This window comes from Carettochelys insculpta, chromosome 16, assembly GCF_033958435.1.
Source record: "Carettochelys insculpta isolate YL-2023 chromosome 16, ASM3395843v1, whole genome shotgun sequence".
Classification (NCBI taxonomy): domain Eukaryota; kingdom Metazoa; phylum Chordata; order Testudines; family Carettochelyidae; genus Carettochelys; species Carettochelys insculpta.
This window is the reverse complement of record NC_134152.1, coordinates 5,266,902-5,272,901: the sequence shown is the minus strand read 5'-3', so window position 1 is coordinate 5,272,901 and position 6,000 is coordinate 5,266,902.

Below are 6,000 nucleotides of genomic sequence, written 5' to 3'. Positions count from 1 at the left end.
TCGTTCCAGTACGTCTCGTTCTCCACAGCAACGTGTCTCATAGTCCCAGGATCTAGCACAGCAAGGGTGGCGATGATGCCTCGCCGGTGAATAGAATTTGTCTGGGGAGTGGTACTAAAATGATGTCTGTGTGAAAAGTAAGACTGTGTGCGCTTGGATGAGGGAGGTGGCGAAATGGTGGGATAGCTACTCTGGTGCCTCTGTGATTCAACCTTGTGCAAGGAAGAAGATTGTGGCTTTAAAAATGGTGATGGTGACCTCGATCTGTGATGAGGCGACAAGGGACGCAGGAACGGTGATGGAATAGAATACCGTCCCAGGGATAGCTGCAAGGTAACAGAAACGAGCAGTGACAACGAGCGGTGTGGTGAAGGCTCAGGAGTGCACCTGTGCTTCGTCTTAGAGTTAGCCTGTGTGCGCTTAGGGTCTGCATCTGCAGTTTTAGTTAGGTCCTTAGGAGACTGTAAGACAGTCGGGGCCGGGGCCATCGGTGCTGAAGAATCATGTCTGGGTACTGGTGTATTCAGTGCCGCAGAAGTCAGTGCCATACAAGTCAGAGCCACCAGCATCGGTGCCGCGCAGGTTGATGTCTTGGCCAGTGCCTTGGTCGGTGCCGTGGCCTCCGGTGCTGCTGGGACTCAGGGCTGTTGCTGCTGAACATTGCGGCACGGAAGCCATAGGTGTCGCCTTTGAACAGTTGGGAACTGATCTAGCACTCGGTTCCATTTTGTGCGCCAGTGCCATTGGAGGAGCCGCTTTCTTGGTCTTGGCCTTTTTCAATGCGCCAGAGACCATTTCAACAGTGATCTCAGCCTCACTCGTCATTCCTCTGGGTAAACTAGGCAATGATCGAGTTGGGGAGGCTTTAGGATGCTTTATGCATGGCCGCTTCAGTAGAGCATGCTCGGCACTTACGCTGGCTCTCTTGAGAAGGCTCAGCACTTTCAAGTGAAGAAGGCTGGAGGGCCTTGTCAAACAGGATCATGCGTAGACGCATTTCCCTGTCCCTCTGGACCCGTGAGGTAAGCTTTGAACAATGTGGGAACTTCTCTGGAATGTGCCCTTCTCCCAAGCACTGGATGCATTTAGAATGGCCGTCGGAGGCAGGCATTGCCTCACAGCAAGAGTCACACTTCTTAAAACCTAAAAAGCAGTCCAGAAGCACTTTAAATACTAATAAAATAATTTATCAGGTGGTGAGCTTTTGTGGGATAGACCCACTCCTTCAGACTTCTTAAAACCAGCTGTGCTGGCCAAGATTGTCACAATTCTTTCCAGTGTAGATTGAATTACTTAAGTAAAGGTAAGGAGTTCACTTGTTCCACAGGGATTGTCAACAAAGCTTAACTGGTTGTTGACTTATCAAGCAACTTGGAAAAATTCAACTTTAAACTTCAAACTTTAACTTGAACTATTAACTGTAAAAGGTCTCTATTTCAGGTAACAAGCCCGAAGAGAGGAGATAGAAGAACAGTCGAACTGAGAAGGTAGAAGCTCTGTCTGCAGCCGTTGGCAGTTTGAGAGGAACTGGATGAGACCGGACTGTGCACATGATTGAAAGAGTGCAAAATGGTGCATTGGAGCCCACGAGTGCACCATCCAGCTGAAAACAGCTATCAAGATCTCTGAGCTGAGGCGCCAGGACAAGCCTGACACCTCAGGTGGAGCACCCACGGGGACATCGAAGAACACCTGTTCTTTGGGCTCCCGAAACGCCCAGAGGTCAAGCTGGGGGGTGGAACCTCTCAGTCCACATCAACCAATAAGAATTCCACCCAGTCTCGCCTGCAATATGGCCAGAGGGTTTTCAACTGGTCCCTGGGCTCCCCACCCCTAAATGGCTCTTCCTGAGTCTCCCAGCCCCTTGCGGGTTGTATCTTGGGTAAGATGGAGGCAGACTGTTTGCTACAGAACTCAGCCTGACTCCCCCTCCAGCCGCTTGCTGTAAAAAGTAGCTGTAAGCATGGCCCCTCATGATCTGAGGCCTCCAGGAACTCAACCAGAGGTTAGGGGTCCGTTACAGGAGCAGGTGGGTGAGGTTCTGTGACCTGCAACGTACAGTATGTCAGACTAGATGATCATAATGGTCCTTTACAGTCAATGAGTCTAAAAGCATCCGGACTTTCCATCTGCACATCCGACCTACACATCCGTGGTCTTTGAGTGTCTGAAGTGCTGACACACCGGGAGCTTAGAAGCCTGGCTAACATGGGTCATGCTATGCACACGTAACGTGAGGTGTCTCCAGACATGGTACCTCACTGTGCCCTCACCAGCCAGGCCAGGCCAGGATGACTCACCAAGTGAATGGGCAACGCCTGATGAAAGTCCAGGCAGCACGTGAAATACTCCTGCAGGCTGAACCTCTCTAACCCGAAACTCTCTCATCCGGCAACATCCGTCATCTGGCATGAGATGGACGACCACGTATCATCGTTTGTTTCCAGCCACCAGCCCTGGCTTTCAATGTTCTGTGCTGTTATTTAGCTGTAATTTATCCCCTAAATGCCTCCTCAGAGCCCAGTGGGCAGTGGAAGGAATGTGCTAGATAACATTGACCTCCCCCCGTATCCGGCAAATTCTTTCATCCAGCACCGGTCAGGTTCTGAGGATGCCAGATGAGAGGTTGAACCTGTAGCAGCTGAGCTCATCATCTGATGCTGTTCTCTAGTATACCAACACCACAGGTACAGTGTGCTTCTCAGAGTGACAGTGGAGGGGGTGAGCTGGTTGGCTTCCTGCCTAACCAGTGGGCAGCTCCCTTGCTCTGGGTCATGTGGAGTGCGCTGGCCTCTCTCTGGACCCGGTGGTGGGAAAGAAAAGGGTTGGATGTTTGCAAGGAAGGAGCTGCAGCCATTAATTTTCAGGCCAGCAGAATAGGAAGGAAACCACAGCTCGCAGGTTTCTCCTGCTGGTCATACATTTCAACCCAGCTACTCCTGTAACGCAGGTAGATGGCTTGGACAGAGGCAGGTAGACAAGGCAGGGAAACAGATCTCTTCCCAGCAAGATTTAGTGGCCCGTCAGACAGGATATTATTCCGGATGGGCTCTTTGTCCCCATCATTCAGCCCTTCTCAGCAGCTGGGAGATTCACTCGGTAATTGCTTTTTGAGTCCACATTTTATCCTCAACTGGCAGAATTGCATTCGGGTGACACAAGCTGTGTGATAAAGGGATGTTTGTGTCTCACCGGGGCTGTATGTCATTTCTCAGCCCAAACAGCTGCAGAAACAAGCGGTCGAAACCCTGAGCCAAACGCTCCAGTTCCCTTGGCCTCTGAATCCCAGTGGCCCAACACCCCAGGAGAGTCAGATACATGTCTGACATGGGACAGTTGGGGCGAAGCTCCACCATTAATCTCTACCACCGCCCGCTCCCCCTTCTGTCCTCTCTGTATTATACAGCTGGGCCCTGCTTTCCAGGAGTGGCATTTATTTTTGCTCACTTTCTATCATCTTGTGCCTGCTCTTAGTTGTGGGCAGTCAGAGGCATCCTTTAGTCTCAAGAGACCATGAATGCGCACCCCATGTTAGCCACCATCAACACACCTAAGGACCTGACTATACCTGCAGAACTGGACACCGAGTCAAACCCAGGGTCCCTGAAAGCCGAGCACTTGGGCGGCCACCCAGGAGAGATTCAAAGGTGCCCAGCTGATTATCAGAGCGCCCACAGCCGGCAGCCTGTGTTTCTATTGGTGGTGTACATGTGCTAATGCCATAGTGCACTTAATAAAATTTATTCCACCCCGGGTGGAAAAATTTAGGGGGGGACATTGGTTGAGGCTGTCTGTGTGGCTGCATCTACACAGACCTCTAGTGCCAGCAGCTTCATGGAAATGAGCAGTGTCACAATTGCAAATGGCTGCTCATTAGCATAACTGTGTGGCCATAAACAGCCCCTGTGGATGTGCCTCTGCTGGCAAAACCCCCCTCTGTCTCCAGCCCCGGGTGCCTGAATTTTGGACCAGGCCAGTGAGTAAGCGCAGACACTCACGGTGTGACCCGCATGCTAGTTTTTCGAAGGTTGATGCCCTCTGCTCCCAGCCTTGCCAGTGTGGTAGAGTCCTGAATGACGGCATGGTAAATAACAACAGGTCACTGATGTGAAAAGATCTGGCTCCCTCAGGAAGCTGAACGCAATCAAACAACATGCCCAACTGACAAAGTCCAATTTACAGAGGAGCACCTGCTGGTTCATGATGCACATTTGCAGGGCAAAGGAGCTATACATCTTCCTCACTATTAAGTCCCCCCTCTGGGACACTTTGTCTTTAGGGTAGACTTATATCTTCCCTGCCAAGCCCTGTCATTTGCTGCAGTTCCTGCCAGTGAGTTAGGGGCTGGTTAGGAGTAGAACCCCTCAAAACCCTGCAAAGGGATGAAGTAGTACTCCTTCCAGTGCTTCACCATAGGGGGCAGTGAAGGTCTTCCAGGGGGCTTGTCAATAGGACTTTGTCGTCAGTTGGGCATGTCGTTTATCACTTTCCCCAGAGCTGGTGACTGGAGGATATCGAGCAGCTTGTACATACGCCCCTGCCGGAATTCTCCCTGAATACCCAAGACAGCGCCCGTTTGCTTCTGGAGGTCCTGAAATGCCTCAATGGACTCAGGCATCAAAGGAGAGGAGGATTCTGGCGCAACAGTGTCAGCTAAGGAGAAGGAGGAGGCGGTTTTCTGGTGTCGATCCTGGGTGCTGTTCTAGCCCGTAGGATCCAACCAGAAGAACCCCGGAGAGCCAGGGGGAATCGGCTCAGCGGTCATTTGTGGCTGAGGGGGTTTGGGAGCAGGCATCACTGTAGAGTCAAGAAGTGGGACATCAGCAAATGAGAAGTGTGCTAACAATTCCAAGGAGGCCAGTGGGCACACGGATAAGGCGTTGGTGACCAGTAGGCAGTGGGTCAAGAACCCATGTCAGGACAGAAGCCAGTCTTGGTACCAATGGTGATCCAAGGGAAACCTCTGTTCAGATCAGGAGGGAAAGACCTCCTCCCACTGCTGCAACCTAAGGCATGGCAGAGGTTTGCTGGTCACCAATCTCAATGCAGCAAACAAACACATTGCAAGCCCAAGAGGGGGAGCTGAAGTGGAAGAGGGGGCAGCTAGGGTGGGGCCAGGAGATTCTGTACTGGCAGCACTGAATGAGACACTCCCTCACCCGGCACTGGGAGAGGCACAGATACCCAGGCAAAGGGCGGGATTGAGCTGAACGAAGGAATCTGCTGCCAAGACAACACTGCCAAAGAATGTGTTAACATCAGTGGAGCCTGTGGGAAGGTGGCGAGGCCAGGGCAGTGTGAGCTGTGGTGCTAAGGCACCTGGCAGTGCTGCAGTGGGACCAGAAGGTACTATGGATACAATGGAGGACAAGATGGTAGAAGCCACAGCACCAGCTAATTCGAGCCAGCAGAATGCCCAGGACCGAGCAGCCAAGCAGGACTGATACAACAGTCAGCACCGGTGCCAACATCAGCAGCACAGGACTCAACAGATGGGCCTGCGGTGAGTGGTGTGGGCTTGTGCTGCCCTGAGCGCAATGCCAGAGAGTGGTTAGATGGACCTGCTCCATCCTGCGCGTTGGAGGGGGAATGTGCTGGTCACCACTCTTTGAAGACAAGGAGGTGTCTCTCCAAGTTCTGGGTGGGAGGTAGGGGCTTGGGGGCGGGGGCGGGAGGGTACAAAGGTCTGGGTGGGAGTTAGGTGCTGGAGCAGGCTCAGGGCTGGGGCATTGGTTTGGAGTGTGGGACACTTACCCAGATAGCTCCCATGTGGTGGTGCAATGGGGCTGGCCCCACATCCCTGACTGAGATCCCAGGTCGGGGTCAGGTGGCTCCATGCACTGCTCTGGTCTGCAAGTGCCATGTCCGCAGCTCCCATGGGCCTGGGATTCTGGGCTGCGGGCCCTAAAGCCCCTGAGTCAATCCAGCTCTGCAGGCAATCTGTAAACCCGCTCTGACCAGTCGCTCCTCCAGAGGGAGAAGCAGGACTTGGTGGAAAGG